Source organism: Euphorbia lathyris, chromosome 1 (genome assembly GCF_963576675.1).
Source record: "Euphorbia lathyris chromosome 1, ddEupLath1.1, whole genome shotgun sequence".
Classification (NCBI taxonomy): domain Eukaryota; kingdom Viridiplantae; phylum Streptophyta; class Magnoliopsida; order Malpighiales; family Euphorbiaceae; genus Euphorbia; species Euphorbia lathyris.
The window spans coordinates 47,527,532-47,538,890 of NC_088910.1; positions in this window are offsets into that span (position 1 = coordinate 47,527,532).

The following is an 11,359-nucleotide window of genomic DNA, read 5'->3' on the forward strand; positions in this document are numbered from 1 at the left end:
CCATTTTGAGTTTAGTCTATTTAATCTAATATTTTATTTTAACATATTAAATCTTTAATTTTTTTTGGTTTAATACATCAACTGCTCCCTAAACTTGATTAAAATATTAGATTGACTTTCTAAACTTTACGAGTAACTCATCGACTCCCTAAAATTGTTTATACTATACTATATAGGCACAAAAATGCATGAAATGCATCTTCGCGTATGAATATGAATTACACACACGCTGATGTTAAAAAATGAATTGACAGATGGCAGTACACCAATAAAACGATGACACATATAAATGAAATTTAAAGATAAAAAGTCTAAATTAAATCAACTAAATAATAATCTATTTTTTCCCTTTTTTTCTGCAAAAATCCAGAACGTCCTGTTTCCTTTCTCTTCTCTCTTTCTCATTTTCTTTTTGATTCTCTTCTTCAAGTATTCCGGCTAGCCATGGCCATTCCGAGAAGGAGCTCGATTTTTCTGGCCAGCAAATTTTCTTTTTTTTTTATCAGGATTTTTTTAATGTAAAAAATATAACAAAAAAAAATCTAGAAACTCTGTTTTTCTCTCTTCTTCGAGTAAAAATATCAAAATTCTCTAAGAATTCTCAATCATGGCCTATAAAACCACAAATTCAACAGTCATGGATTCAAAATCACTTTGCCCATTTCACCAGATATCTGAAACCCAACTCATAGTCAAATTCCACCAACTCATAAGCTTCTTCGGAGAAATAACTCATCATAAACAGAGTATCTCTAAAAAAAATCCAAATTGATTCAAATTCGGATGAAATCGTACATATTTACCTTTTTTCTTCCTCTTTCACTCAATTTCACTGCTTCTCCTCTTCAATTCCTAATCGATAGACCCAATTTCAAATGGATCTTCTTGCAAGCAATGATGGATTCAAATGGACCTATAGAGAATTTGAGGATTTAATGGATTTTTTTATCATTTTTTTCAATTAATAGCTAAAAAATTTAAAAGACGGGCTAATTGGTGTAGTGATTTCAAGAAAAAATTGGAGAAGATGGTCAAATGGCTTGTTGGTGTAGTGATTTCAATTAATAAAATGTGACAGAGGCATGACAAAAAAGAAAGGTAGGAAGTAATGACTCTCTACACGCGCCATTCCTTTTTTCTAATCCCACGTGATTTACTATTAAATACCACATAGGATTTTTGCGTTCATTTTATACAGTATAAGCAAGTTTAGGGAGCTGATGAGTTACTCGTAAAGTTCAGGAAGCCAATCTAACATTCTGGCCAAGTTCAGGGAACGAATAATGTATTAAGCCAATTTTTTTTATCACTTTAAGTCCCAAATAACCAAAAAAAAAAAATTTGATGAACAAAGAATTATTCATTTTATGTGGATTCAACATTTGTATTTTTAACGATTCGAAAATAAAACATTATTCATTTTATCTGGGTTCAACATTTGTATTTTTAACGATTTGAAAACCATATTTTATATGTTATACGTAGTAAGAGAAACTGTAAAAAAATCTTATTTTGATTTGTAAAATTATAATTACAAACACAAGTAAAATGATTAGATGTTCGCAACTAACCGCAAATGGAAGGAAACTTGAAGAAGGAACATAGAAAATTGCTTGGCCTCTCTGTATGAACAACTTTCTCATTCAGTTTGTTCTGTTTGGCCTCTGTGTTGGCTCAGTTTATCCCCTGCATTGGTTCACTTCTCTTTAACAATTCTTTTTGTTGAGATTAATTTCGTCACTAACTTTTTTTGGTGCACAATTAATTCTTTCAGCCTTCACCTATATGTGTAATACGTAAACAATTAGACAACTGAATTTTCATCCATAATATAGATTACGTAAAAAAAAAGTCTAGGATTACGACTTAACATGCTCTTTCAAACATTTCTCTAGAAGATCAAAAAGCTAGGATTATATACATTTTCAGTCTATTTCGAGCTTCTGAAAATTTAGTTTTCCAAATTTTTATAAGTGCATTGACACTAAAAAAAAAGTCAATTGCCGATAAAAGATTTCTATTGTAGCGACGGTTTTAACCATCGCTACATGTATTACTGACGGTTTTTATAACCGTCGGAAAAAATGTTATTATTGCAAATGTTGTTACACTTACCGACGGTTTTACTAAGGCGTCGGGGTAAGGTTTTTCAATAGGCCACTTTCCTACCCGCGGTTTAAACCGCCTCTAGCATCTATTTTCATTAAAAAAAATTACCAACTAAAATTTAGTTGGTAATCCGTCTCTAAAATTTTAGTAACGAAATATAAAATTACCGACAAATCGTGTTCAATAATTTTGAAGCTTTCATGCTTCAAATATGATCACATGTAGTTCTAAGAAGGAAACTCATAAAATTAAGCTAGATATATTGTAATGCAAGTAATTTGATACATTTGCCTTACTTTATCAAGTGTAAATTATTATAAGTGAGGTACAAAAACATGTCTCAGACTGCTATCTAAGAATACACAGTTACAAGCATTTTCGAACCTCTAAACCAAATAAAGATGAAGGTTCTGTGTTTTTCTAATAAAAATACAGTCTGGAGAATTGAAATGGTTTTCTTTATCAAACCAATGGAAAGCTAATCAAATATTTTTTTCCAAAAACAAAGTATACATTAAGTGCTGCAATGGTTGTAGACTAAAAGACGGTCATTTGCACTTAATATTTTCTCATCTGTCCAATTATATTTGAAAATTCAAAGCAAGACTTTCTCCCCATTGATTCATATGTTCTTACATCTTAGGGGACTAATTATAACTATAAGGTTGAGGTTAAAAAATTAAATTAAAATATCCAACCTAAAAATGTTTTTTTTCCCATATGTATGTTAGGTGACATGTGGTACATAAGAAATTCTACAATACTCTTGGTACAATACACATGTTCAATCAAATAATACAATTTGAACACATTTATTTCTAACACTAATAATTTTCTATGAATCACACCTGAAGCACAATATATATAAATTCTCCGTGTAACATCAAGTTAGATTATAATGTATTGATGACATGTCTCACGTGGTCATGTCAGGTTTCCAATGGAGTAAGTTTTTGGATCCGGTTATAATAACTCTATTATGAGAGATTTTATCATCTCAAAAGTAATTTTAATGACTTGCTATGTATATATTTTACTTCATTCATTTAAAAATAATTGTTACATTTAACTAATTCACACTTATTTATTGATTTGCATTAAATTTATAAAAGATAAACTAAAATAATTTTTTCTCTTCATTAATAATCATTATTTGATGTGTCTCTAATTAAATGCATCCCAATTTAAAAGCTTATAAGCTTTAAATTGTAAATCATAAATCTTAAATTTAAAAATCTAAGTATCTTATAATATTAAGGACATACTATAGAGTAAAAACATAGGCCCATTAATTGTTTACCCATTATATGATTAGATGTGTAATTAATTAATAAGAAATCGAGAATTCATTTAATATAAGAAATTGTGTTTTTGGGTTCTTTAATCGTTGACGTGTAGTGTTTGTATTGGATAGAAGTAAGAAGTAGAAATTCTAATTGGTTTCCGAAAAGGAAAAAAGATATCCTAATTCAACTGTGACTCCTAAAGAAATCCTAACTCAAGAAGCTGCGGTAACCATACCTTCCCATTCCAACTATATATATTCAAAGGAAAACAAACCTAACTCAAGTTTTGATCAAGTTTCTCTCTGATTACAGATACCATTCCATAATCAACTTTCGTTTTCTCGTCGGAGTTTCTGAAAGTGACAATGAAATCTGCATCAGCAACATCGTCATCAGTTGATTACTGGAGGAAGTATTTCAAGACGGGTAATTTGGATATATTCGATATCTCATGCCATCATGGTTGCTGCTTCAGATTGCCCAAAGAGGTTTCGGTTGAATAGAGATCGTATTGCCGAGAGATTGTTCTCTTCGGGGTGCTCCGGTTGCAATCAGGTGGTGGAGCCTCCTATCAGAGAAGGTACGACCCCTGAGTCTGTGAATCCATCTACAACAGATGAAGAGGAAGAGGAAGATGATGATCCTTTTTTGTGTACCACTCATGAAACTGCTGGAATACAAGAAAAAACATTGATGGAGGAGCATCAGAATATGCGAAAACAGCATGAATCAAAGGAAGCAAACGTTGAGCGAAGAGGTGTGAAGATCATAATAAAGAAAAGGCCTTCAAATATTGAAGAGGACAAAATAAAGTGTATGGATGAAGAAGAAGTTGATATGGAGATGAAACTTGAAGCCTCCAAAAGGAAACTACAGCAGCGTTATCAACAAGCTCAAAATGCAAAGAGACCGATCATGAAGTTGCAGCATCTCCCCCTTCAGCAACAGATCAAACCAGCAACGAAGAGAAGAATAATCAAAATTTAATTTGTAACCCCATTCTCGATTTTATTTCATTGGAAAGAGACATTTAGATTTTTAATTGACATAGTCAGTCTAGAGATTCTATAATAAAAATTTAATTTCACTCCCATTACTGGACCATTCTTGTAATTTTCATTATTATTAGACGCATCAGTTCGTTTTTTTTATAGAACAAAAACTACTCCATATATTCTCCACATATTTTTCTCTATTAGTTATGGGATAATATTCAAATTCACCATATCTTGTTTGGCAAGTTTAAAGTCCGAATGACAAAAATTTATTCTTAAGAATTAATTTGTTAAATTGACTCCTATCCTATAAGAATTTAAATTGACTAATCATTGCTCTAAGCTTGATTTTGTGACTCCTGGGCACATTTTGAGTGATCGGTTTGTTGGGAAGAAGTGACTGTTTTCTAAAAAGCATATGGAATCGCATTTTGGGAGTATAATGAGATCGAGGAACCCAGAATTTAATCAGTTGTTTAATGTATCAATGGCTTCTGATTCGAAGATTATGAATTTGGTGATTAGAGATTGCAAACCAAGGGGTGAATTCTATGGTTGATGTTGGAGGGGATAATGGTTCACTTGCTAGGATTATTTATGATTATGGGAGAGAATGAGGAGATTAAAGAGAGAGGGAAAGAGTGTATGTTTAGAGAAAGAAATAAAATAGATTAAAGAGAGACTGTAGAGATTGTGAGTTTGATTTTTTATTTTTGTTATAGGATTTGTTTGTGATAATTATATAATAAGAGGATTAATTTATAAAATAAATAAATATAAAAATAAAATTAGCTCTTTACCATTTGACTACCAGAATGAGGAGTAGGTTGTCAAGTTTTTCATTTTTATATATATGTAGTCAGTCCATGTTCTTGTGAAGTTTTTCATTTCTAAATTCCCAAGTTTTAGACTTTCATTTCACTCCAATTAGTTAACAATTCTTGTAATTCTCACAACATGAATTCATATCCAATAACATTTTTTGCTACTACTCTATATATCCTCCATGTATTTTTTTTTTCTATTAATTTGGGGTAGTATTCAAATTCATGGTGTTTGGCAAGTTTAAATTTGAAATGACACAAATTTATTCTTAATAGATCAATTTTACTTAAAGATTAAGTAGCCAATTTTACCTTTATTAACATGTCAATAATCGCAGTTACCATGTCAATAACATCTTACGATATGTCTAACACATGTCACCACGTGACAATTAAAATTAAAATTAAAAATAAATCAATTGTATCAATTTATGATGCTATTACGGGTTAGGATATTCAGAAAATTCATTTTTATTAACGGTCACATGTCACTATGTGGATGCCAGATGGAGACACCTCATATATATTGTGAGGTGTTATTGACGTGGTGGCCATATTAGTTTTTCGATGACCTAGATCTTCGGATTCGGGCATAATGATTTTAGTGATAAAAATTTATCACTTTAGTGATTTTATTGGATCAAAAACTAATTTAGTGACCACTAACATACAAAGCTCGTAATTTAGTTACGATATAAAAAATTTACATGCTGATTTTGATAAAGGAGGTAGGGTTAGGTTAGTGAAAAACTATGGTTGTATGAATAAATTAGACGTTTAGGTAATAGGTTACATGGTTAGGATTAGATTAAAAGGAAGGAATGTATTAAAATAAATAAAATCAAAATTTAAGGTTTGTCTCAATACATTAATTAATCCTTAAATTTGATATTTTTTACCTCTTAACACCCCAAATTTTTTGAATGATCTATTTACATACCTCAACTTGTTATTTTTGCTACTCCACCCTTAGTAACTGAGCTGGCTTATTAAGCTGATATGGTATATCAAGAAAGTTATAAACGCGTGAAAGCATGTTTAATAATTTCTTGACTTTTCACGTTTCTTCAAATATGAAATTTCCACAACTTCCTTCACTTCTTCAAGTTCTTATGTTCTTGAGATTTTTTTACAGTTTCATACTCACACCCAAATCCTTTGAACAACTTGTTCAGCTTTGTCAATTCAACTCAACTTTCACAACTCTATTAGTAATGGCTAAAATAATTTGGAATGTGTACATTTAAATTAGTGTAAATTACATAACTCTATTATTAATGACTAAAATAATTTTTTTTTGAACTGAATGACTAAAATAATTTTTGTTTTTTTAAATTCCACTCATTAATTCATTGAAATAATTCTAATACCTCCAACGTTTAGGATCTAGAGCAATTTTACTCTTAATGTTGGCATCAAAAAACGATTTTACCTCTAACGATGATAAGTTAGATTTTTAAGAAATAATTCATCAAATTTCCTTCTCGGTCATGAATCTTGTAATATGCACTTCACATATGTATCATTTTATAACTAATTAGTAACATATTATAAACTTATTATTAGACGTAAATAAAAATTGAAAAATATATTATATTTCATACAAGTTGGAAAGAAAATCAAATATTTCACTGATCACTACAAGAAAAATGGTAATTAGCAACCAAAGTTTAAGACCAGATTCAAATCGGATGCAAAATGGCAACTGATATGGTTGCAAAACATTATCACTAGTTGCAAAGATGAGAATTAGATTTCTTAAATATATTGGCTTAATAGGCACCCAACCCCCTAAACTTGTAACTTTTTTTCACCTGACCCCCTCAACTTAGGGGACAACCTCTCAACCCCCTCAACTCTCCAAAAACATCACATACAACCCCTTACACCCATATGTTCGGTCAAAATATTGACCCGTGTAGAAAACGCGCTTGACTGTTGACCACACCAATACCACGTATCACTTTTTTATTAAATTTTCCCAAGTGATTTCACCTCGACGACCACTACCGCCAACCTCAGCACCTCGATAAGGCTGCGACGACAAACGACAACACCTCGCATACAATAATCACTTGGAAAAATTTAATAAAAAAAATGACACGTGACATTGGTGTGGTCAACAGTCAATCGCGTTTTCTACACGGGTCAATATTTTGACCGAACATAGGGGTGTAAGGGGTTGTATATGATGTTTTTGGAAAGTTGAGGGGGTTGACAGGTTGTCCCCTAAATTGAGGGGGTCAAGTGAAAAAAGTTACAAGTTTAGAGGGTTGGATGTCTATTAAGCCAAATATATTTGAGACAAAATACGGTGTCAAAGTTCTGTTGGTTGCAAATATTGCAACCGGATCTGTCTCAAATATTAATCTTCAATTCTATTTTTTTTTTATTGGAATCTTCAATTCTATTATTAAAGCCCAACAATCAGACCAAAAATTTAATTTTGATAAAATGACCCTCAATCCCATTAATTAAACAATGGGTTCATTACACTCATAAACAGTAACTCAAAAACCCATCATTCTGTCTCAGTAACCCTAACTCATCTTTTAAAATTGAAGCGTATCAAATTGGTAATAGAATGTCTTAGAGCATCTCCGCCACATCAACAATGCATTAAATAATAAAAAAAAAATTGAGACAAAAACATTATTACCAAAACATAAAGAATTATGATTCAAAAAAAACATAAAGAATTATGTAATTATTATTATTTTTAACTTAAAACAAAATTCTAAATTTTAAAAAATAAAAGTCAAATTTAACCCATTTCAAGCGAATGACGGATATAGCTTAACATATGAAAGTATGCAAATTTAACCCTAACGTTTTCAAATAAGATTAATTCTAATCATACGCTATCGAAATTTTGAAAAGACTGATTTGACTGTTATTTAACTGTCATATCGGGCCTTCCAAATAAATTTGTCGATAAATCGAAGCAGGTACATACATTTTTATTGGTTTTTTATAATTATATTAATAACACAGTAAATAATTTAGACAGTTTGATAAAAAAAATTGTGATTAACGTATATGCAACAAATTTAAATTTTAGCATTTTTTTAACATAGGGTTAAAAATGTGGAAACATTAGATTTATATTTATACAATTTCATATTTTAAGATTAAATGTAACATTTTCTTAAAATGTTGGGGTTAAATTTGATTTTTATCTCGATTTAAAAGCCTATAGGTTTTAAATTGTAAACCATAAATCTTAAATTTAAAAAATTAAGTATCTTATAATAAGAATAAGGACTTACTATAGAGTAAAAACATAGTAACATGTAAATATTTACCCATTTATATATTAGATGACATTATTATATTAGAGGTATAAAATTAAGGGAAAAGTATAAAAATAAACCTTATACCTGTTTTCGATTGCACATTTGTGGTTTAAAAATTTATAAAATGGTGCTTTGAGGTTCATTCCATTAGCAAACACATATCAAATTGACTAACGATATTAAAAGTTAAAGGGAAAAGAGTTAATTTGGTCCTTATATTTATTTATTTTATAAATTAACTCCATTGATTATCTAATTATCACAAACAAACCCAAAAATAAAAATAAAAATAAAATACACCTTCTTCTCCATCTCGCTCTAATTGCTTATTTGATTTTTATTTTTAATTTTGGGGTTTGTTTGTGATAATTAGATAATAAGGGGGTTAATTTAGAAAATAAATATATATAAGGACCAAATTAACTATTTTCCCTTTGACTTTTAACACCGTTAGTCAATTTGGTATGTGTTTGCTAATGGAATGAACCTCAAGGTACCATTTTGTAAATTTTTAAACCACAAGACTGAAATCAAAAACATGTGTAACCACAAGATTTATTTTTTGTGCTTTTCCTAAAATTAATCTCATGAATGTTTATCTGATAAAAAAAATGTACATGAGATATAAAAAAGAAAAAATCGTAAATTCATTTAAATAAGAAATTGTGTTTCTTGGATTAGAAGTTAGAAGTAATATCGAAATACGTTTCCTAAAGAAGAAAAAAGAAATCCTAATCGAACTATGATTAGCATGCTAAAGAAAACCCTTTTAATTTAGGTAACTACGCCGCCCATACTTCCAGTTCCAACTATATATTAAAAGGAAAACAAACCTAACTCCAAGTTTTGATCGGAATCTGCTTCAACTTTCTCTCTGAATCGAATTGATATTGTCGGAGATTCTGAAATTGATCTCTCTGATTTGAAAGTGAGAATGAAATCTGCTTCAGCATCCTCGTCATCGGTTGATTGCTGGAGGAAGTATTTCAAGACGGCTAATACGGATATATTCGGTACCATTGATCAGGCCATCATGCTTGCAGCTGCAGATTGCCCTAAGAGGTTTCGGTTGAATAGGGATCGTATTGCAGAGAGATTGTTCTCTTCTGGGGTGCTCCGGTTGCAATCAGGCGGTGGAGCCTCCTATCGGAGAAGGTACGACTCCATCTGTTGTTGAGCAAGAGGAAGAGGATGATCCGTTTTTGTGTACGACACATGAAACTGCTGGAATACAAGAAAAAGGATCGAATAAAACTAGCATTTTTTTTTGCTGCTATTCTATATATTCTTCACATATTTTTCTCTATTGGTTATGAGGTAATATTCAAATTCACCGTATTTGGCAAGTTTAAAGATGACAAAAAAAAAAAATTATTAGGAAAGTACAAAAATAAACCTGGTGATTACACCTGTTTTCGAAAACACCAATGTGGTTTAAAAGTTTGCAAAATGGTATCTTAAGGTTTATTCCGTTGGCAAACACATATCAAATTGATTAACGGTGCTAAAAATTAAAGGGAAAAAAATTAATTTGGTCCTTATATTAATTTTTTTATAAATTAACCTCCAGTATTATCTAATTATCACAAACAAACCTCAAAATTATACCATCTTCTCTATCTCTTTAATTTCTTATTTTTTTCATCTTCCTCTCTCTTCTCTCTTAATTTTCCTCTCTCTAAAATCAATTGAACCACCAAACAAATGTCACATTATTCCAATTCATTATCCCCTCTAACAAACATCCTCTTAATACTTTGAATGAATTTCCCTCAAAAAAAAAAAAAATACTTTAAATGTCTAATCTATTCTAAACTCTAGCTAAATCTCACGTTAAGAGAAAAAGTCATAGGTAATACTACCGGCTATCGTCCTAAAAAATACCTAGTAGCAGTAATTTTCCTGGGAGGAATTGCAGAAATTGCAGTCCAAGCATGAAGCTGCTAAGCATCCGACTCCCACTCTATGAATTTTTCCACATTGCTTCCTACTTTTGTGATGATTCCAGTAATCTCATGCCTAATTATAGTTAATTAAACTTAAATTAATACAATTAATATATCAGAATAACAGAGGAATATGTGTTAATTACTTAATTACCCTGGTACAACAGGATACATGGTTATCCCCCAGTCATCTCGCTGGTGGTGGAGATCGGTATGGCAAATTCCACAGTATAAGATCTTCATTGTCACATCATTTATCCCATTTTCGCTGTGCAAGAAACTAAAAAAGTAATTAACATTATAATTAATATAAGATTAGTGAAAATTAGGAATCAAGCTCTGATTAAGAACATAGAAAATAAATCGACCCAATCATATTGACACAAGGATTTTAAGCGAACTCTGTTTAAAACCGATAGATCTAGGTGGAGATTAGAAATTCAGAGTATTAAAAGGATATTTGTTAGAGGGGATAATGAGATAATGAGGTGTTTGTTTAATGGTTTAATTGATTTTAGAGTGAGAAAAATTAAGAGAGGAGAGAGAATGAAGAAAAAAAAACAAGAAATTAAAGAGACGGAAAAGATGATATAATTGATTTTTATTTTTTATTTTGGGGTTTATTTGTGATAATTAGATAATAATGATTGTTAATTTATAAAATAAATAAATATAAGGACCAAATTAACTCTTTTTCCTTTAATTTTTAACACCGTTAGTCAATTTGGTATGTGTTTGCTAACGGAATGAACTTTAAGGTATCATTTTGTAAACTTTTAAACCACATTTGTGTTATTCAAAAACAGGTGTAATCACAAGGTTTATTTTTATAATTTTTCCAAATTTATTCTTAACCTTTTTAAGGAATTAATTTGTTAAATTGACTCCTATACGAATTTAAGT